Source organism: Podarcis filfolensis, assembly GCF_964270895.1.
Source record: "Podarcis filfolensis genome assembly, chromosome: 8".
Lineage (NCBI taxonomy): Eukaryota > Metazoa > Chordata > Lepidosauria > Squamata > Lacertidae > Podarcis > Podarcis filfolensis.
The window spans coordinates 23,914,623-23,936,825 of NC_139611.1; the positions used below are offsets into that span (position 1 = coordinate 23,914,623).

General features: G+C 44.6%; 1 long non-coding RNA gene across 1 annotated transcript; it reads left to right on the top strand.

Moving 5' to 3' along the window:
* Nucleotides 1-15,528: 15,528 nt before the first annotated feature.
* Nucleotides 15,529-16,402, top strand: LOC310768035. Its single transcript, XR_014551169.1, has 3 exons — nt 15,529-15,610; nt 16,133-16,228; nt 16,322-16,402. It is a non-coding gene; the product is annotated as an uncharacterized lncRNA (long non-coding RNA).
* Nucleotides 16,403-22,203: the final 5,801 nt, after the last annotated feature.

A 22,203-nucleotide genomic window follows, 5' to 3' on the forward strand; every position in this document is an offset into this window, starting at 1 on the left:
TCCAAACTCTTCTTCTTCTTCTTCGTCATGTAGGCCTACCCTGTTGTGTGGCCCAGTCACGTTGCTTGAACCATCAAAGATGTTCTATTGCGGCTGTTGCCTTAAATTCGTTTTCAAGTCTTAAAATGTACAACACTCTTGAAGTTTTGTATGTTGAACAGTATAAACACGTCTGCTTGTAGCATGGGGGCAGGGAGCGGAAAGCAGTGTACCAGCTAGACAACTTTGCAACACTTCTCTTTCTGAAACCTGCGTCACACAGAATGGTGCCTTGCCCTACGTTTGTGTCAAAATGCTTAGAGTTCTCCCCTTCCCAAACCACTGAGCTTCTGGTTTGCTTTTTTAAAAGGCCACATGTACATTAGGCATGCCCTGTCCTGGGGGTATCTATGACCTGGTCACACCTATGACTCAAATGAGTCATGAGTAGTCCACTGAATCAGTGCTCATGTCTTCCTTGCGGGCTTCTCAGAGGCATCTGTGTGACCACTGTGAAGGCTCGACGCTGAACGAGATGGGCATTTATCCTGATCCAACAGGGCTCATTTTATGTACATATGATCTGGTGTTCTGTCAGTTTTTGGTTTGCCAATAAGGTCTCAAAAATTTAATCTTTTCCCAGTACTGCTATTTACCACAGTTCCACAGACTCCCTTCTTGGGGAAGTTAGTTCAGGTTCAATGTTCTGCCCTATAATTTCCACACTTTAGACAGATGGAAAGAATTCGTTCAGCTTCTCTGCAGTCTCCTTATCCTCCTTTAGCACCTCTTTCACTTCCTTGTTGTTCAGAGGTCCTCCTACCTCCCTAGCTGATCTCCTGCCTGTAAGGTATTCAAATACTGGTATTTTGCAGCTGGGTCTCAATGTTTTTAGTGATGTGCTCCTCCATTTCCTTTCTGGAATCCCTTATTTTTGGGGTTGCCACAACCCAGAACTGTTGAATCATAGAATTGTAGAGTGGGAAGGGACCCCCAAGGTTCATCTTGTCCAATCCTGCCCACAGCCCTCCTGGGGTGGGCTTGAACCACCAACCTTCTGGTTAACAGGAAGGTAGCACCTCATGAATTAATCTAAGGCTTAAATCGGGGGGGGGGGCACTATGACAGCTTCTGGGTTTTGCTAGACTCCAGCCCTCTTCATCCCTGAATATTGACCATGGAGTACAACATCTGGAGGGCAGGAGTTTGTCTATGCCTGCTTCACTTTCTAAACTGTGGTGAGGTGGGAGCTGACATGTGATCGCCTCTCCCCACTCCCCACCCCACCCCAGATTTCCAAGATGGGAATCGGAAGTCGAAGGGGGAGTCATGTGCAGGAGAGATCTGTTGCCTTCAAGTTCTGCTTGCTGGTTTTCAGAGGGATCTGACTGGCCATTCCATGCAAGCAGAAAATGCTGGATCAGATGGGCATTTGGTCCAATCCAGCAGGGCACTGTGGCATGTTCATCGTGCATGAATTGGGCCAAAGTTTACTGAAACACTTTTTCCAGGCCTGCAATGCAATCCCCACTGTAGCCAAACGGGAGGTGAAGGTAGCAAAAGCAAGATGTGCCAAAGGCCAAGTACCAAACCAGTTCAGCTTGCAAAGCCTGTTAGAATATTTCACTTCCATCTGTAGCTAGCGGGGAGAGCCCAGCACTGGCTGGGATTCCCCCCTCCCCCCGAAACTCAAAAATATTGTGTTTTTCAAATGAATAGTGTAATTTGTGAGTTTGGACCCATTGCAAAGTCATGCCAAAGTCACATTTCAGTCTGCCATCTTGATTCAAACTGGCACCCTGGAATCCAAATGGTGATGATTCCATTGAGCACATGGCTTGATAATACAGTGGTACCTCGGGTTACATCCGCCTCAGGTTACAGACTCCGCTAACCCTGAAATAGTGCTTCAGGTTAAGAACTTTGCTTCAGGATGAGAAGAGAAATTGTGCTCTGGCGGTGCGGCAGCAGGAGGCCCCATTAGCTAAAGTGGTGCTTCAGGTTACGAACAGTTTCAGGTTAAGAATGGACCTCCAGAATGAATTAAGTACTTAACCTGAGGTACCACTGTATGGACAGATTAGCTACATACAAACGAATTGTATGTTGGCACAAAATAAGAATGGATAAACATGAAGAAATCTGGAATGAATATTTAAGCAATAAGGCGGATAGTGGTGGGAAGTAGGGAGAGGAGAGAGAGGTGGGAAAATATTGTTTAAAAAGGTGTAGTCATAGGTATATCAGTGTATTCAGATCTGAACTGTCAAATTGTGTTATTATTGTTATTATGGTTTTTGTTGTATGTGTCTTTTGCGGTTGAAGTTTGTATCGAAAAAATGATTAAACAATATATTTTTTTAAGTCTCCCACGCCTCAGCTCAGGAACCAGGGGTGTCAACTTGGATAAAATATTGGGAGGAGCCAGGTAAGCCCCACCTGCATAATCAATCACATGATGCAGTGCACACACACCAATTGAATAGCGTCCCCTGCCTCCTCAAATGTTTTATTGGGGGGATGAAAGGACCTCAGCCCCTAGGAGTTGGCTCCTGTGTCAGGAACTCTCGTGTCAAATATGGCAAAAATATCTCAAGAGGTCACCAAGTCTATGTCAAAGAACAGGCAAAATCATACCAAAGTGATGTTTTGGTCCACCATCTTGATTCAAAATGGCGCCTGGCATACAAACGGCACCAAAGTCTACCACCTCCGCCTCAGGAACTCTCGGGATGCGTTTGGTGACATTGTTCTTCTTATTATTACTATCATCATCATTAATATATCATCACCATCACTATTTATTTAGTCATTACCCACCCTTGACTGTAAGTTCCCAAGCTGGGTTACAACACTGAAAATAATATTTAAAATAATTTAAAAGAACTTTCAACCATAAGCACATCTCAGATATTTTTTGAGATACACATCTCAAATTGGGGTGTCCAAATATTGACACAGACCCCATCCCCACCTCTGAAAACGCTTGTGCCAAATTTGGCAGAGATATCAGGAGTGTGACTACAATATCTCAGGAGGTAGCTGAACCTGTAGGGAACAGACAAACCACTTTCCAAAGTTTATAGGAGAAGTGGAACGGTCCAGTGCTTGAGATGCATCGCAGACAAACTCGCTGGGGCATCTGGCTGGGGATGCTTCTGAAATTCTCCTACTCAGCATTCCTTCTTGATTTTGGGGGCTTCTGGATTAACTGGCCTAAATCTTGTTTCTAAAGCAAAACCAAAGCATTCGGAGTTCTCAGCTGCTCTGAGGTTGTCACCACCTGACTCAAGCGAAGCCTAGAATCCCTACAGTTAGGAGGATTTAGTTTAATATTCAGGGCTTTGGCTGAATCCAGTGTCCAGCCCTATAAATAAACATGAATGCGTAAGTAAAATGATATTTGGAGAGCCCCTGAATCAAAACTGTATTTTTCCCCCTAATCGTTCATGGATTTTCTTGTTTATGTTTTGTCGCGTTACTTTAAAAAGCACAATTTGTGTGCACATATAATGTGTTGTAGCCAGCTAACATCTACTCAGAACAGAGCCATTCAAACAGAGGGACCTGTGTTAATCATATTCATTAATTTAACTGGGACTGCTCTGAATAGGGCTGGCATTGGTTACAAACCACTGCATTTTTCCTCTGCTGTGCTCTCCTTGATAACCCTATGCTGTCTTCAATGTTTATAGTCTGTCGACCAAATCGCCATAGACCGATTAAAAACAAGTTATTCGAAAAATTGTACGCAGCCTTGAAGGCCTATTGGCGGAAAAGCAGCAAAGAATTTACAAAATTAAATAAATGCATCATCTGCACACACATCGCAGGAAGACTCTGCCAATGGCAGCGCCCGCCACCCCAGTGCATGCTGCACATGTTCAGAGAAATGTACCATCCCATTTATACTTTATGTGATGTAAACACACTTGATATCCAGGAGATAAGGCAATGAGTGTTTCTGATTGATGGAAGATCACCAGCCAGGATTCTGTTGCAAGAGGAAGAAGAGGAAGAGCCCCAGGAACATTGACATCCTGCTTCCTCCCTCCTTGTGGAAACCTCTATGAAGAGATTTCTGAGCTGTCATAACAGGTAGGTTGGGGGATGAGTATCTTCCATGCTACACCTATTGTGTCTGAAATACAAGTCCATTAACTGTGTCTAAGTCTCTGGAGATGTGTATCTCGTCTCCATGCATGACACCAGGATGAGTTGGCGCAAAGGCCGAATAAAACCCTCCAATGAATAAAAATTCTAGACCTCATGGCATTCATTACCCACCCAATCTGGGACAGGGGTGAGATGATTTCCAGCACTGTTATTGCGCCTCCGGTTTGCTCTGTCTGCTCCTCCTGAATTTTGGTTTAACTTGCAGGATTTTTTTAAAAAAATAATTCCAGAAAAGAAGTACAGTGGTACCTCCAGTTGTGAACGGGATCTGTTCCGGAGGTCCGGCCTGGATCCCGAGGTTTTTGAAACTGGAGGAGAAGCAGTAGACCGCTTCTGTGCATGTGCATGAGGCGAAACACTTCCAGGTTTGCCGCTTTTGCAACCTGAAGTTTATGTTACCCTCGGGTAACGTAAGCTGAGGTGCTACTGTATGCAGCCAAAGGGAAAATGCACATTGATTAAGCAGTGGACAAAAGCAATCTTGATGCAATTGTACGTTTCCAAGCACAATTCAAAGTGTTGGTGCTGACCTTTAAAGCCCTAAATGGCCTCGGTCCAGTATACCTGAAGGAGCATCTCCACCCCCATTGTTCTGCCTGGACACTGAGGTCCAGCGCCAAGGGCCTTCTCGCGGTTCCCTCGCTGTGAGAAGCCAAGTTACAGGGAACCAGGCACAGGGCCTTCTCAGTAGTGGCACCCACCCTGTGGAACACCCTCCCACCAGATGTCAAAGAGAAAAACAACTACCAGACTTTTAGAAGACATCTGAAGGCAGCCCTGTTGAAAGTGCCCAGAGTGGCTGGGGAAACCCAGCCAGATGGGTGGGGTATAAATAAATTATTATTATTATTATTATTATTATTATTATTATTATTATTATTATTATTATTATTACTGGATGTATGACTGCATTAAGATTCTTCTACCGTGATCTTCTGTGGATGCCCATGAAACCCTCACTGATCATACACCAGACCCAAGTACCCTTGATGCAGCAATATGTACAATAAAATCCAGCATGACTTTTTTAAAAAGTTAATACTCAGCTAATGATCATTAATGTTGAAGAGGGGGAAAGACTGTTCAGTTAGTTCAGAACATGCTTTTGCATGCGGAAGATGCTCAGCATCACCAGGCGTGGCTGAGAAAGACCCAGGGGAGAAGTTCAATTTCCATCACATTTAAAGGTGAGACTATATAATTGGCACTTTCCAAAGCAATACAGGAACCGAAACACAGGCAACTTTCAAAATTTGCACTTCTCCAAATTTTGCAATGCTGTTCGTCAGTCACGTAATATATAGGGGGGAAATGAATGAAAAGGTTTTTCCTCCTCATTTATGCCACCAGAACTCATGGACATGAGTTGAATGTTGAAAGATTCACCTTTTATCATATGTGGTGGATGTGTAAGGCAATAAAAGCATTCTGGGAAATGATATATAATGAATTGGAAAAAATGTTTAGAATAACTTTTATTAAAAAAACCACACAGAGGCTTTTCTATTAAGAATTGTAGGTGCCAAAATTCCAAGGGAGCAGAAATTACTTTTTATGTATGCGACAACAGCCGTGTGGATGTTGTTAACTCAGAGATGGAAAGAAGATAAAGTCCCTACCAGAGAAGAATGGCAAATGAAGTTGTTGGACTATGCTGAAATGGCAAAACTGACCAGAAAGGTCAGGAACCAGGAAGACCAAAACTTTAATAAGGAATGGGGGAAATTTACAATTTAATCTTAAAAACTACTGTAAACGGTTGAAAACATTAGCAGGACTGCGATAACACTTGTAATGTAATGAGAACTATGGATACAATGGAGTTACATAAAAAATCTTGGATTATTTAAAAAAAGATGCAGTGGAAAAGGTTTAATAACAGAACCCACAGAGGGGAAGGTCGGAAGTCCAGAGATTCGGGAGAATCTTGTAACTTTGGGTGTGTTGTGGGATGTTTGTCTATGGAACTCACTGCCACAGGAAGCAGTGATGGGCATCAACTTGAAGAAGAAGAAGAAGAAGAAGAAGAGTTTGGACTTGATATCCCGCCTTTCACTCCCCTTCAGGAGTCTCAAAGCGGCTAACAGTCTCCTTTCCCCTCCTCCAGTGGCGTAGTAATTTGCGCCCCCTAACCCATGGAGCCAGGTAGGGGCAGAGAGCTGCGAGTGCGAGCGCGCCCCCCCCAGATGTTGCGCCCGGTGCGGCCGGCCCCCCCTGCACCCCCACGCTACGCCACTGCCCTCTTCCCCCACAACAAACACTCTGTGAGGTGAGTGGGGCTGAGAGACTTCAAAGAAGTGTGACTAGCCCAAGGTCACCCAGCAGCTGCATGTGGAGGAGCGGGGACGTGAACCCGGTTCACCAGATTACGAGACTGCCGCTCTTAACCACTACACCACACTGGCTCTCTTGGATGTCTTTAAAAGAGGATCGGACAAATTCCTAGAGGACAAGTCTATCAATGGATACTAGCCATGATGGCTGTGCCCAGCCGGCCTCCATGGTCAGAGACAGTAATGCTTTGGAATACCAATTGCTGGGAATTGCAGGAGAGGAGAGAGCTCTTGTGCTCAGGTCCTGCTACTGGGCTTCCCACAGGCATCCGGTCAACCACTATGAGGACAGAATGCTGGTGGGGTGGGGTGCATAAAGATGCATCAATTATATTAGGCAAAATTGCGTACATGTGTGTGTGTTAGAAGAAATTCACACTAAAATGCTGGTGGATTTTCCTGAGGGCTTCTTTATTAAAATTGTCAACCCGGTATGGAAATGTGAATACTGGAAAAATAAGAAATCAAGATAACACTTTTTAAAATTATTAATAAATTAATAAAAATTAATAAAAGCATGGAAATGGTTTATTGAATATTTACAGATAAATTGTAAACAGATAAAAACTTTGGCAGGATTAATATAATAACCTGCAGTTTCATTAGAGTATATATTTGGAGAAGATGAATAAACAAGCAAATTAAGTTAATCTGGATATGCAGAAGATATTAAAAATCAATTTAAGGAACCGCAGAAAGAGGGGGAAGGACGTCAGGTTCTGAAATGTCAAAATGATTGTAAAATCAGTGAAATGTATAAACTTGAAAAGTATATATATATATATATATATATATATATATATATATATATATATGGAATGTGAATAAGTGAAGGTAAGTTTGAAAAAGTGAGAACCCAGGAGAAACTGAAAATATCAGATTTGCCCTTCCCTGGAGAATTTGCTTGACACTTCCTACCCGCAAACTTCGTTTCAGGTGTCATCTTCTTGTGCAGTTTGGTTCTCGTTGCTATGTGGCTGGCCTTTTTTGTTCCTCATCCTGAAATCACCCTTAGGAGCACTGCCAGTGCAGAGCAAGTGCTAGGAATGCAGAAGTTCCTGGGTCCCGTCCCTTGGCAATTGTTGATGGGAACAGCACATGACTCCAGAGCTCCAAAGCTTGCAGTAGCTGTCCATTTGCTACCAGGCCAGGTTCCCAAAACAGGAACTTAAGAAGCAGCCTTAAACTGAGTCAAACCATTGATTCATCTAGCTAAATACTTTCTGCACTGACTGGCAGCGCCTCTCCAGAGTTTCGGCCAAGATTTTTCCCCAGTCCTACCTGGAGATGCTGGGGATTGAACCTGGGACCTTCTAGATTCAAAGCAGATACTCTTACCACTGAGCTACTGTGCTCCAACACTGAGCCTCCATACCCACTAACATTTCTCCCATGAAAATAGGGACGTCCTAAATAATAATAATAATAATAATAATAATAATAATAATAATAATAATGTTATTATTTATATGCCAGCCATCTGACTGGGTTGCCCCAACCACTTTGGGTGCCATCCAACATATATAAAAGCATAATAAAACATTAAACATTAAAAAAATTTCCCTATACAGGGCTGCCTTCAGATGGCTTCTAAAGATTGTATAGTTACTTATTTCCTTGGCTCGGGGGTTGCATAACTCCATACCCTTCAACATTTCTCCTATGAAAATAGGGATGTTCTAAGGAAAAGTGGGACATTCCAGGATCAAATCAGAAACTGGGACAACTTCTGTAAATCCAGGAGTGTCCCCGGAAAATAAGGACACTTGGAGTTTCTGAACCTCATACCATCCCCATTAACCCCAGGAACTCACTCTCAGCTCAATAAATAACCCATACTAGAAGATAAACTTGTGTTTGTTTCTGCTTCTGCCATAAACCCATCAAAATGCTTCAACCGGAACACCTCAAGTTCCAGTTTCAAGAGATTGTGACGTCCCTGGGGCAGTTGCGTTTTCTCTAACCGCTCTGCATGGACACTTACCCTACCTTCCGTTGACATTTGACCTTGTGGGTGGAGCATGGGGAGCCGCCTGAATACAGAAGCTCTTCTCTGCACCTCTGGAAGTTATTGTGAAGAAACACAAGATGGATGGTGTCAACAGGATAAGGCTTCCTGGTCGCCAAATGTCAGCAGGGCAACAATGCAGCCGAACAGGAAATGCAAAAGGTCAGGTTACGCATGGCAGTGGGTTCCAGGTGCTCATAAAACCATCGTTCCTCAGGATTGAACACACACAGTTTCCACAAGATGAAGGTCTTCCAGAGCACGGTAAGAATTCTCCCATCATTTCCTAAACCCAAAGCAGCATGTTTCCTTTCCACTTTTCAGCATTAGTACTGTGTTGAGATGGACAATTATGTACAACATTAACCATCCATAGTAAGAGGAGTGAAAGAGATGGGAAGCAAAATATCAAAGATGGGGATGGGAAGCAGGGAATTGTCCCATTTTTTCCCTTCTGTCATGATACTATAACTCAACATCCATTGGTCAGAATGAGAGGTCCACTTCCTGGAAAATTCAGCAGATCTCTCCTTCCATCTACGCTGTGTTAATTCTTCTTCTTATCTGTTGTCTTCCTTCAGCTCCTTGGGGTGCTCTTGGCTCTGTCCCTCACAGGTAAGTGTCCACAGCCCCCTTGTGAGGTTTTGATCCAGCCATTGGGGAGGGAGCAGGTGTGCCTAGAGATACAGGAAGCTCCCTTATATTCGGTCAGACCACTTGTCCATCTAGTTCAGTGTTGTCCACACTAACTGGCTGCTGCTCTCCAGGGTTTGAGACTGAAATCTCTCCCAGCCCTACCTGCAGATGCTGAGGATTGAATATGGGAACATGTGTAAGGCAAATAAGATGCTCTACCACTGACCTGCAGCCCTTGATCTAATGCATAACATGGTTAGACCACAAAAATATTAGACTAGGCCAAAAATATGCCTCAGCCTGCATGTCGAAAGGGGACTCTAATCACTCAGTCTTCATAACAGTGGATGACCATCCCTTTATTAATACAGAAACTTCAGAGGAAATGTAAAAGGTAAGGTAAAGGTAAAGGGCCCCTGGACAGTTAAGTCCAGTCAAAGGTGACTATGGGGTGTGGCGCTCACCTTGCTTTCAGGCTGAGGGAGCCAGCGTTTGTCCACAGACAGCTTTCCGGGTCATGTGGCCATCATAACTAAACCGCTTCTGGCACAATGGAACACTGTGATGGAAACCAGGGCGCACGGAAACACCGTTTACCTTCCCGCCGCAGTGATACCTATTTATCTCCTTGCACTGGAGCGCTTTTGAACTGCTACGTTGGCAGGAGCTGGGACAGAGCAACGGGAGCTCACCCCATCGCGGGGATTCGAACCACCAACCTTCTGATCAGCAAGCCCAAGAGGCTCAGTGGTTTAGACCACAGTGCCACCCGTGTCCCTCTTGAAAATGTACCTCTGGTTCGACTATAAGCTAATTCAAGTTCTGGGAGGAACTATTTGTTGACTGATTTTTTTATTATTGCAAATTTATTAAGGGACATGTGAAGTGGGGAGGAAGGGGGACAGAATAAAAACAAAATGGTCAGCTTACATCCCACCCCCACCCCGGAGCCAAGTTCTGAGCCCAGATGTGTGCTTGGGAAAATCCACCAGAAATGTTGTTGAGGGGAAGACATCGAGGTGCAGTTGGGGTGGGCCGAAGCCAGGGAGACCCCACCTCAAATCTTGATTGAGCCATTCATAGTCTTCACTGAGAGACCCTGGACCACTCAACAGCTCTCTGTCCATGAGTGCTGCCCCTTAGGCAATACTGGGTGAGATAGACCATCTTGGTATTAGAAGAAGAAGAAGAAGAGTTTGGACTTGATATCCCGCCTTTCACTCCCCTTCAGGAGTCTCAAAGCGGCTAACAATCTCCTTTCCCTTCCTCCCCCACAACAAACACTCTGTGAGGTGAGTGGGGCTGAGAGACTTCAAAGAAGTGTGACTGGCCCAAGGTCACCCAGCAGCTGCATGTGGAGGAGCGGAGACACGAACCCGGTTCCCCAGATTACGAGACTACCGCTCTTAACCACTACACCACACTGGCTCTCAGTGTGGTGGCTCACTGGCTCTCAGAGAAGGAGGAGAAGGAGAAGAAGGAAAGGGAAAGTTTTCCTCCCACTGCAATTTTTTTTTATTTTTATTATTATTATTATTATTATTATTATTATTATTATTATTATTCTATCCCATCTTTCCTCCTAGGAGCTCAAAGTGGCATCCATGGTCCTCCCTTCCACCCAATTTTATATTCACGCCAACCCGGTGAGATAGGTTAGGCTGAGAGGCTGTGGCTGACCTAAGGTCACCTTATGAGCTTCATGGCCAAGGCAATTTGAACCCTGGCCTCCCAGGTCCTAGTATTTCCCTTCATCCATCAAGGGGGTAAAGGGTTAAAGACCAGCCTTTCAATTCCACCTCCAATGTCAGAGTCTGTCTCAACAGCCCCATCTCCCCACCTGCAGCTTACTTCAGAAAAGCCCTCTCTGCAATGACTAGTTGTACACATGGAGTCTCATCTAGTTAAGCCCCAGGTTTCTGCATCACTTCTGGTCTAAACCGGTGGTAACCTGCTGTTTCTTTTCTTTAGGTGCTCAGGAGGTTAAACAACCCCCTGCAAAAGGTCAGTAATTTTCCTTTTCTCTTTCTGTTCCTCGGCTACAGACACAGATGCACAAACCGGATAGTTCAAGCTCCTCTTGTATTGGGGAACTGGAGCTTGAGACATCCTGGGGTAGGGGTGGGGTGGATGTGATCCGCTCTGGCCTATGGTTTTTCAGAGGTGCCTCTGGCTGGTGGGCTGGTGGGTGGGTTCATTTCTTTCTTTGCTATTTTATTTTCAATATTTACGAATAACTCCCAAAAACCTTTCTAGTCTATGGTTAAAAAAATAATTATTCTAACTTTAAATGATCATTCTAATTTGTAAATTTAAAAATATGTATTATTACTTGTATTAACAGGATATTGGTGTTTTATTGGTAATGTGCATTTTAGATTTTATGTAATCTGCTTAGAGGTTTTGATAATTAATCCTATATAAGGTAAAGGACCCCTGACCATTAGGTCCAGTCGTGACTGACTCTGGGGTTGCGGCGCTCATCTCGCTTTATTGGCCGAGGGAGCCGGCATACAGCTTCCGGGTCATGTGGCCAGCATGACTAAGCCGCTTCTGGTGAACCAGAGCAGCACACGGAAATGCCGTTTACCTTCCCGCCGGAGTAGACCTATTTATCTACTTGCACTTTGACGTGCTTTAGAACTGCTAGGTTGGCAGGAGCAGGGACCAAGCAATGGGACCTCACCCTGTTTCGGGGATTCGAACCGCTGACCTTCTGATCGGCAAGTCCTAGGTTCTGTGGTTTAACCCACAGTGCCGGCTTAATTATCGAAACCCAAACCATTAAGCGATTTACAATTGATAACATGCCGCTGTAATTTTGTAAGCTCTCTGGCAAAAAACAGCTGAGTATATAGCTCTGATGAAGGTTGGATGAGGTGATCTTTGGGGACCCTTTCTATGGGTGTAGCCTAGGGGGGCAGGGGGGCTGCTGTCCCCCATCAGTAAAAATCAATACAAATAAATACAAATCTGAGGTTCTGCCCCTCAACAAAAGCCTGCCCCCCTAACAAAAATCCTGGCTATGCCCATGGCCTCTTCCAACTCTACAATTCTACGGTTCTATATTGCAGCATTAAAAAAAAAAATAGTTGTGACTTTCCAGCGTTCTTATTTCTTTGAAGGGAAGACCAAAGGCACCTGCTTCCTTTGAAAGTCGGTTTTTCATTCCCTTCCCCCCCACTTCTTTTGCAGAATGCAAGACCCGTTGGTTTGACCGCGACAATCCTTCCGGGACTGGGGACTACGAACTCCTGTCCCAGTTCTGGGATGAAAATCCCCACATCATCTGCCCCCAGCCGCTTGCAATTGAGGTCCAGACAGTGGATGGGATTCCGGCATCTGAGACTGGGCAGAAGTTTTCTGTGTGAGATTCCATGTCCTCTATTCTACGGGTTCTTATCTTTGGATTTCTGCCTCTTGCGGCTGCCTTTCCTTGGCCCATCCCTGACACCCTGTTCTTCCCTGTGTTCCCAACAGGAATGATGCCACCAGTGGCTTTGCTTGTATCAATGCCCAGCAAGAAAAGGGCAAGTCATGCCGTGACTATCAAGTGCGCTTCATTTGCCCCGAAGCCTACTGTCCTACTGGTGAGCATTTCCATAGTTCTGTTACCAATACCATAATTACTTGAAAGGACTGCCGTGTATTTATTTAGGAATCTGATTCAAGATGAATATTGGGGGCCTGTGCACACTCATAATAGACTGTTATGAGTTTTGGGGGGGAGAGTCATTCTGGATGATGCCCTAAGTCTCTTCCAATTATTGGGATCCTGCACCTGTGGGTATAGAATGTATACTAGCAAGTTTGCCAATCTGGTTCCTATCTCAAGGCAATGGCTTTGGCTGACTAGTTATGTCTCACGATTTAGCATATCCAAAGAAGTTGCTCTGTGCCATGGAACAAATGGGGGGGGGGGCTTTCTGGCTGGTACTTAGGAGAACAAAAGCCAGAGTTGTTGTGCGAGAGTGAAAAACCTGAGCCCTGAATGCTGGAAACTGGAGGACACAGAGATATGACTTGCTCATTGCTGCGCTTTGGGGCTCCCCTGGAAACCTAATAGGAACCCAAGATCTGATGGGTTGTTAATGCTATGAGCCCATCCATCCAATGCTCAGGATGTATACATGTGTAAATAAACGTATAGCCTAAAGAGACCCCAGTCTCCACTGACCTTCGTTTCAAGGAGACCAAACCCTGGGTAAGCACTGGTGGAACCCACTTGGAGATTGGGGTAGCATGTAACAATATATATTGGTCCAGGGTGGGGAGGAGGCTAGAGTTCCATCAGATCCTTCTCCTTCTGCCTTGACTACAAATGGGAGTCCAAAGGATAAGACAGGTGCCTGAGCAGGGCTTAGTCAGAAGGGTAAGGTGCTTGGGCGTTGCTGTGTTATGTTGCCAAGTATTTTGCAAATGCTTGCTTGCTTGGTCACATAGCACATCTCTTCCTGAAGGCCAAGACAGAATCACATGAAAACCAAAGCCAGTCACCCAACCAAATAACCTAGAAGAAATGCCAGAAAAATATTACAGAATTGCATCATATTCAAGTATCCCTGAAATCTCCCCATGGTTGCAGGCTTAGTCCAGAACGCAAATGTTTCAAAGTTAAGGACATAGACAAAAGGAAGAGGAAATCTTCTCACACTGCATAGTTCAACTGTGCTCCCACAAGATCTAGTGATGGCCACCAAATTGGAAGGCTTTAAAATAGACAGATTCATGGAGGAGCAGGCTATCAATGGCTACTGGCCACAAAAATTGCCTCTGAAGACCAGTTGTTGGACATCACAAGTGGGGAGAGTGGCTGCTGCACTCTGATCCTGATTCCAAGTTTCCCATAGGCATCTGTTTGCCCAATATGAGAACAGGATACTGGACTAGATTGGCCAATGACCAGTTCAAGCAGGTTCTTCTGATGTTCTTAAAGGCAGTCTAAGCAGGTGGTGGTCAGAAAGCCTTTGAAAGGTTCTCCAGGTTAGCATGCCTTTTTAGTGTCACACTGTCACAGCTGATTATAGAAACTTCCCTCACATCAATTAGATTAGCTCCAGCATGGCCACTACCACCCATTTTACGTTGGTACATGGTGCACAAACAAACCTAACAGCACTCCCTCAAGCCAAATATACCAATAATGTGCAGCAACCTACAGTACAGACTTCAATACCTATCATTACCAATTCAAATCCTGAGGAGGGGATGCTTATGGAATAAGTACAAAGAACTGGTTGGGGTTGGGAGATAATGTACAGGTTGAAATGTGTCACAGGTTAAAAAAAAACAGAGGAATCAACAAAGTGCTTTAGTAAATGGAATGCAAGCAAGCAAGCTATGTTCTTTCTCCTTATAGCCTCCAGCCCTTCAGCAACATCGACACCAGAGACTTTACCTCCTGCTCAGACATTTCACCCTGAACCAGAGCCAACCCCCAGTGCTGAGGGTCAGAAGGGAGGTAATAATGGAAACAGGGATGTCAAATCAACTGGTTGGGATCTGTTGCCCTTTAAGTCATCCAGCATATGACTTCCGGGAGGTGGAAAGAACTTCTGGGTGGAGATATCACCCAACTGCATCTTCTTTGGAGGGTGGACTGCACTGGACACTCACGATATCATTTGTGATATTTGATTAATTTACAAATATAAAAACCTGGAGTAGATTAAAGTAAGTGGGCTTTCCTTCATTTGGGCACAGAGAAATGTCTTCAGCTGCTACTCCCATGTCTGCGCCCAAATTTCATTTCTTTATTCTCTCTTCAGTCCCCAGCCCCCAGGCTCCAGGGGGACCAGAGACGACTTTACCTCCAGTCCAGACACCTCAGCCTGGACCAGAACAAACCACCAGTGCCGAGAGTCAGAAAGGAGGTAAGAACAGGAAAAAGATATGACAAGGCACAGACTCATTTGGGCTCGGCTGCTCTTGTGTCATGTAGACTATAGCACAGTCCTCAGTTTTGAGTTAAGATAGGAATTTCTGCATAGAATCACCACCTGGTTACATTTGCTTTGGATGACAGACCTTACTGGGCACTCAATGTCCTTTGTGATATATACTTGTTGCAAATATAGATACCTAGCAGGAGAGGAGGAAAACCATCAATGGGTCAAAAATCCCCATGGAGAAATGTATGCATCTGATATGACTGTGGCTGCACCACAAGTTTCACTTCTGACATTTCTTATCAGCCCCCAGCCCCCAGGCTCCATTGAAACCGGAGACAACTTTACCTCCAGTCCAGACACCTCACCTTGGACCAGAACAAACCACCATTCTGAAGGGAGGTAGGAATGGAAACAGAGGTATCTAATCAACTGATTGGGATCTGTTGCCATTTGAATCATCTAGAACAGTAATTTCTGAACTCTTTCTTCAGCCCCCACTCCACAGGTTCCATTGAGACCAGAGACGACTTTACCTCCAGTCCAGACACCTCACCCTGGACCAGAACAAACCACCATTCTGAAGGGAGGTAGGAATGGAAACAGAGGTGTCTAATCAACTGGTTGGGATCTGTTGCCATTTGAGTCATCTAGAACAGTTGTTCCTAATTAGCTAAGTACTGCAGGCCCCCTGTTTTTGAAAAGCCAAGCCATGCACCCCATGCTTTTGAAAATTTTGATATCTCTATAGTAGCTTTTGTTTTGTGAATGGTGCCACGGACCACCTGGGTGGGTTATGCAGACCCCCTGGGGTCCGCAGATCACCAATTGGGAACCACTGATTTAGAATATTGTGTGTTCCCCACGTCTAAGAAGTGACTAGAATTTCTGGGAAGAGATGCCACCCAACTGCATTTTATTTGGGTGGTAGACTGCACTGAACACCCACAATGTCCTTTGTGTTATTTGCTTAATTTACAAATATAAATGTCAAGAATGAATTGATGCAAGTGGGCATTCCTTCAAGGAGGCACAGAACCCCACAGAGAAATGTATTCAGCTGCTACTCTCAAGTCTGCACCACAAGTTTAATCTCTGAACTCTTTCTTCAGAACCCACTCCCCAGGTTCCATTGAGACCGGAGACAACTTTACCTCCAGTCCAGACACCTCACCCTGGACCAGAACAAACCACCATTCTGAAGGGAGGTAGGAATGGAAACAGAGGTGTCTAATCAACTGGTTGGGATCTGTTTGCCATTTGAGTCATCTAGAACAATAATCTCTGAACTCTTTCTTCAGCCCCCACTCCCCAGGTTCCATTGAGACCAGAGACAACTTTACCTCCAGTCCAGACGCCTCACCTTGGACCAGAACAAACCACCATTCTGAAGGGAGGTAGGAATGGAAACAGAGGTGTCTAATCAACTGGTTGGGATCTATTGCCATTTGAGTTTTCTAGAACAATAATTTCTGAACTCTTTCTTCAGCCCCCACTCCTCAGGTTCCATTGAGACCAGAGACAACTTTCCCTCCAGCCCAGACACCTCACCCTGGACCAGAACAAACCACCATTCTGAAGGGAGGTAGGTATGATAGAAAAGTTTGTTTTTCAGGGCAGGTTTGGGTTACCAAGTGTTTTCTTTTTCTTTTTCTTTTTCCCTGCCTGCAAACAGTTAATGAATGGCAGCTTCTGATTGGCCAGGGTTCCAAGAGAGGGAGTTGAAAAGGAAAGGATTTGGAGAGACAGGTTTTAGGTTGGGAGACAGGTTTCAGTTTGGGAGATAGGGGGTGAGAAGAGAAAAAGTTGGTTCTGGGTAGAAACATCCACTCTCAGGAATATATCAAAAGCTACATAAAGGAGTCTCTGAGTTTAGTGTGAAGGACAGTGTATGGTGTCCCATGAGAGTAATAGGCCAAGAATTAACTGGGAGGCTGAGGCTGAGCCAGGAGAAGTAGAAGCTGGAAAGATACAGTCTACTTAAGTCTCATTCCAGTCAGGAGGGGAGAGATTCTGCTACAAAAGTGAAATACTCCCAAACCAGTTAAGAGGGGTGTGGTGATCCCTTGAGTCTGTTACTTGGAGTACCTCAGCAGTAGGGTTGTCAAAGGGGTGTGTAACTGACAAGAAGTACCACCTTGTTTAAGAACCAAGGTATTAAGCAGTAACAGCTGTGCAACTGAGAAAGAACTGAAGTGAAATAACTGGAAATAAGCTGAACATTTACCCTTTAGTCTAAAAACCTGTAACATCTACCTGAAGCGAAGTAACTGAACATAAGCAACTGAAGTTTAAAACAAACTGTGCTTGATCAGAAGTCCATAACAACCCTTAGGTTTAGTATAAATATTATTAGGTGAACGGTTTCCTGAAATAACATTATAACCAGAAGTGTCCTTTGTTTAATAAAATATTTCTTGTTTATTTGATCAAATCCTGCATGAGACTCCAAACCATGAAGTTTTCCCTCACACAAGTCCCCACTAGATAATATGGGGTAATTTGTAGAAATTCATGTAATTGGTGTACTGTGAGATGGTTGCACTATATTTACGTGAGGGCAGGCCCAATGGCGCCAAGGGGAGGGAATGTCATTGCGCCGTCACAGTACGAATAGAAACAGAGATGTCTAATCAACTGGTTGGGATCTGTTGCCATTTGAGTCATCCAGAACAGTTGTTCCTATTTAGCTAAGCACTGCAGGCCCTCTGTTTTTCAAAAGTCAAGCCATGCAATCCGTGCTTTTGAAAATTTTGATATCTCTGTAGAACTTTTTGTTATGTGAATGGTGCCACAGACCCTCTGAGTGTCCACAGATCACCAATTGGGAACCACTGTTCTAGAGTATTGTGTCTTCCCCACATCTAAGAGGTCACTAGAATTTCTAGGAAGAGATGCCACCCAACTGAATTTCCTTTGGGTGGTAGACTGCACTGAACACCCACAATGTCTTTTGTGATATTTGCTTAATTTACAAATATAAATGTCAAGAATGAATTGAAGCAAGTGGGCATTCCTTCAAGGAGGCACAGAACCCCACAGAGAAATGTATTCAGCTGCTACTCTCAAGTCTGCACCACAAGTTTAATCTCTGAACTCTTTCTTCAGAACCCACTCCCCAAGTTCCATTGAGACCAGAGACGACTTTACCTCCAGTCCAGACACCTCACCCTGGACCAGAACAAACCACCATTCTGAAGGGAGGTAGGAATGGAAACAGAGGTGTCTAATCAATTGGTTGGGATCTGTTGCCATTTGAGTCATCTAGAACAATAATCTCTGAACTCTTTCTTCAGAGCCCACTCCCCAGGTTCCACTGAGACCAGAAACGACTTTACCTCCAGTCCAGACGCCTCACCCTGGACCAGAACAAACCACCATTCTGAAGGGAGGTAGGAATGGAAACAGAGGTGTCTAATCAATTGGTTGGGATCTGTTGCCATTTGAGTCATCTAGAACAGTAGTTTGTAATTAGCTAAGTGCTGCTGGCCCTCTGTTTTTGAAAAGCAAAACCATGCACTCCATGCTTTTGAAAATTTGACTTACCTATAGTAGTTTCTGTTATGTGAATGGTGCCAGGGACACCCCTGGGTGTGTTATGCAGACCCCCCCCCCAGGGTTCTCAGATCACCAGTTGAGAACCACTGATCTAGAATATTTTGTGTTCCCCACGTCTAAGAGGTGACTAGAATTTCTGGGAAGAGATGGCACTCAACTGCATTTTATTTGGGTGGTAGACTGCACTGAACACCCACAATGTCCTTTGTGTTATTTGCTTAATTTACAAATATAAATGTCAAGAATCAATTGAAGCAAGTGGGCATTCCTTCAAGGAGCCTCAGAACCCCACAGTTCAGCTACCACTCCCAAGTCTGCACCCCAAGTTTAATCTCTGAACTCTTTCTTCAGAGCCCACTCCCCAGGTTCCATTAAGACCAGAAACAACATTCCCTCCAGCCCAGACACCTCACCTTGGACCAGAACAAACCACAAGTGCCGAAGGTCAGAAAGGAGGTAAGAAAAAGGGAAAGAGGTGGCAAGGCACAGAATTAATTTAGCTTTTTTGACGTGTCATGTAGAATATTGGGCAGTCCTCACTTTTGAGTTGAGATAGGAATTTCTGCACACAGGTACCACCTGGTTCCATTTTCTTTGGATGACAGGGCTTCCTGGACACTCAACATCCTTTCTGATATTTGTTTGATTTGCAAATATCAAATTTGCAAATCAAACAAATCCACCTGTCATGAGTGGAGGAAAACAGGCTGGCCTTTCATGGGTCAAAAATCCCCATGGAGAAATATATGCATCTGATACTACTAAGGCTGAACCACAAGTTTCACCTATGGCATTTTTCTTCAGCCCCCACTCCCCACGTTCCATTAAGACCATTAAGACCAGAGACTACTTTACCTCCAGCCCAGACGCCTCACCCTGGACCAGAACAAACCACCAGTGCAGGGGGTCAGAAGGGGGGTAAGAACAGGAGAAAGAGGTGGCTAATCAGACCCAGTTGGGCTCTGCTGATGTTTGCATGATCTGGACTGAATCTAGATTCAGACTTCACCATCTAGTCCAGCTTCCTGTTTTCCACCCTGGCCAACCATATACCCCTGGGAAACCCACATGCCTCCCTCCCCCCAAAAAAGATATAACACAAGTTTCACCTCTAATCTTCTTCTTCAGCTCCCACCGCCCAAGCTCAATTGGGACCAGAGACAACTTTTCCTCCAGCTCAGACACCTCAACCTGGACCAGAAGAAACCACCAGTGCTGAGAGTAAAAAGGGAGGTAAGAAAGGATTTAACCTGGGTCCTTCTGCATGCAAAGCAGATGATCTACCACTGAACTACAGCACTTCCTCAACCTTTGAAAGATTGATGAACTAGGAGAGGGGTATAGATCAATGTTTGTGAGGGGCAGTTTCTCAAAACTCTTTTGGCCCAGCCCCAAGTTTCCAAATAGATACACTTAAATGGTTCAGAATTAGGTCCTTGGACCCCATTGGTGTGTTCACAGCGCATCCTCGGTTGGTACGGTATGGGAGGCAATCATTATCTACTTTGTATCCATCTCTGTAGAAAATGATGGTCATTTCAATGATGATGACGATGATGAGTCAGAGTGTGGAGAGGAACATTTTGCATCTCTAGCACCAACCCCTGACTCAGAGCAGATTCTTACCCAAAGTCCCCAGAAAGGTAGGGATGAGCAGAGAGGAGAGACAGACAAATAACAATTGGTAAAGGGAGGGACGCCCTTCTAATCTGTTGGTGGGTCACATGCCAGTATTGGGCAGGGCTGAATCCAGTGGTGGATGGGATCAATTTGAGTGTTAATTTGATTTGTATATTGGTTAAAAATAAAAAATACTAAATATGGTAAAATAAAAGGAGAATTCCCTAGATGCCTAGATCCAGGTTTGGGGCAAGTACTTTTTGGTGGCATAGTCCCAGCAGAGATTTAAAATCACAAAACATGCAGCCAAGTAAAGTGTGGAAACAGAGGCCGTTAAACTTTTTAAAATATCCCTGTTGCTTCCAAATTTCCCAACTTCCCTTAGAAAAGAAAGAGACCACACATTTGGTAAGTTAAAAATGGTTTACTTACCAACTCATCAAAGGTCAGATTCATGTGCTTTTCTATACAGTAGCAAGAAAGACAGGCAGTAAGTATAACTTAGGTTCCAAAATGGTTCCAAATGTTTTCTAAGTTATTTGTTTAGAAAAACAATGACAGCTTGCTAAAGCCACATAGTTTAAGCTCGGAGGATCGAGCTTAAGCCTGGTAGGGTTCACACAGTGGAAGGAAAGAACCAAGGCTTGATAACCTCTCAAGGTTAGGGGGAGTAACCTAGCTAAGTTTGACAGAACAGTCTACTCTATGGTCTTAACCCATTCATGCATTAAGCCTATGAGTCTGGATTTATCCCACACAGAGCTTAGTGTCTGGGGGTCACAACCACCTTCTCTGCCACCCCCTTCTTTCTCTCTGCTACCCCCTTATCTCTCTCTCTCTCTGTCACCCTCTTCTCTCCCTCTCTTTCATCTCTTTCTGTGACCCCCTCTCTCTGTCACCCCTTTCTTTCTCCCTGCCCCCAGTGGGCTACCAGAGAAGAGTCAGCTCATTCTTGCCAGAGAGATGAGTTAATCACATTCAGAGGGCTCCCCCGCCCCAACTCTCCTACTTATATCACTCCATTCATTTCATATATTTTCCATTGCATTTTTTCTCACTCACTCCCTTCCCTGGCTCCACTCCAGCTGCATGAAATTAGGATGAGGGCTGCATGGGCCCATGGTTCACGATCTAGCTCAAGATTGTCTACACTGATTGTCAGTAGCTCTCCAGGTGTTTCAAGCTGGAGCTCTTCCCATCCCTACCTGGAGTTGCCAGGCATTGAACCTGGAACCTTCTGCATATTGCAAAGTTACAGCCCTTCCTCATAAAGATGTCCACAGAGTTGTATGCAGCATTAATCCTACCCAGAGTAGACCCTTTGAAATCAATGAGCATGGAGGGCTTGGATCCATTAATTTTAATGGGTCTACTTTGAGCAGGACTTAGTTGGGTGCAACCCTTAGATATAGATTTCCTGTAGGTGTAAAAGACTAGTCTACACCAGAATCTCAGCCTCCTGCACCAACTGCACATCTGCAAGCCCATCACAATGTGTGCATGAAAACGTGCTGTGGTTTTACTTAGGGATGCTGCTTCTGCATCCTCATTCAAATCTCTCCCTGGATTTTGGAGTTTTAGATTATGTGGCCTTGTTCCCCAATAGAACCTTTGCACAAGGAATTCTCCATCTTTTTCTTATTTTCCAAATGTTGAATGGAACCACACTATGTGCACACCTTTTGCGTCAGTTTTCAGTCCCTTTTAGTTCAAATGTGGGGAACCTTTGACCCATCAGCCCCAGCAAGCATGACGAATGGCCACGGCTCATGGGAGTTGTAGTTCTGAAGCATCTAGAGGGTCAAAGGTTGCCCACTTTTGGTGCCCCTTTTCTGCCTCTTCTTCTATACATGCACCAATAAAACAGATGTATCTGTACTTTGTGTTTTGGTTTCAGGAGATTTTTAACTTTGTTGTCTTGTATTTTTGTTCTTGTTAATCCTCCAGTTTGCAATACACGCTGGTTTGACGAAGATGATCCTTCTGGAACTGGGGACTACGAATT